Raw genomic sequence first — 1,431 nt, forward strand, 5'->3', positions numbered from 1 at the left:
TCGGAAACTCAGCAACCCGTAAACTTCTAATGCCTTCTTATTGAAAGACACTTTATTACTTTCTGCCTACTCACGGTGTAACGTTACCATGCACGGTAGAAACAAGGTGACCGACGAGCAGATGAATTGTTCGTCTAGCTATAGTTTCCAACGACACTTATGAGTTCCTCTGGTTGCTAGAAATTATGTGCTCTTCATCAACTCACAATAGGGATGGGGAACAGATCGAGCCAAAATACGTAAAAACAACCTGAGCCGAATGTATATCAGCGACAAAAAAATCACGAATGCACAAAACGGTGACTCAGTCTTATTTCATAGCGTAGAATAAACTTCTCAAAGTTCTTTATAATGGAGTACTCGTGGGCTACTACTCGTGGGCCCCTGTTATGACAAACGTCAAATGTGCGGTGTCAAGTTACCCCACCCACACATTCCCCAACTCGGTCAGTCCCTGACGTGAACACCTGACCTCACCTTACCTACTGCCTTTTAAGGAAGTGTCAACAAAGGCCGCAAGACGTCCCCTGTAAAAGCGCACGGCGAGACTGTGTACCCTCCAAGCAGAGATTCGGCTCTGGATTCTGACGTGTTTTTAGGCGTTTTTTGTCCTGCTTTCGATTCTGCCCAGTTTTCTTCATGTCGATCGTTTGGGTTGGTGACATAAAAAAACGCGCAAAATGGAAAGCCCGACAAAGACGCCTAAAAACACGTCAAAATCCAACCAGGGGCTGTGTTTGTTTGTGATGTACTTAATGTAGGCATTCTCTGTGATCCCCATTACCAAATCACCACCGAACACCGTTATGATAATTACAAGTGGACCTAATTTCAGCAGATGTAAACGGTACCGTAGCCTTACGGGCGGACCGAGGGATCACAGTAATAGCTTTACAAGTCCTGGTGGGAATTTCAATTATTGCAATCATTCGCCAGTTTCTCGTCTAGAACTCCCTGTGGACTTTTCTGCGAGTATATAATTTCGGAACACGAGCTGGGGAAGGGAGATCAACAGTGGCAGTTTCCGTGTGCACTGGTGGCAGGCGGCAGTGCTGTTGGAAATCCATGAAAATTCTTCTTCTTCTTCTTCTAACGCTAGGTTCGTCTATGGATGAAGGCTTTGTAGTGGAAATAGGCTTGTAACACAAAAGCGCATGGCCACATCCTAACGATCCACCTGTACAGAACTTTGAGAAAGCTCCTGTTTTCTAGTCTACCACTGCTGTTCAGAATTCAAAACAAAGGGGGCCATTGTGTTGACTTACCTCTTCGAATTTTTGTTACCGAGAGGGCATATCTTATCGGTGACAATAGTCCTGTCGACTATGGCGTATCAAGAAATTTCTTTGCGCTTTGGACAGTCTCTGAGCACTACTTTCAGGCATCCTCCTCCGCGCGGATGGATCTCCGCGCGCCCACGGCGTCCTGAGT

Source organism: Branchiostoma lanceolatum, chromosome 8 (genome assembly GCF_035083965.1).
Source record: "Branchiostoma lanceolatum isolate klBraLanc5 chromosome 8, klBraLanc5.hap2, whole genome shotgun sequence".
In the NCBI taxonomy this organism is placed as follows: Eukaryota; Metazoa; Chordata; class Leptocardii; order Amphioxiformes; family Branchiostomatidae; genus Branchiostoma; species Branchiostoma lanceolatum.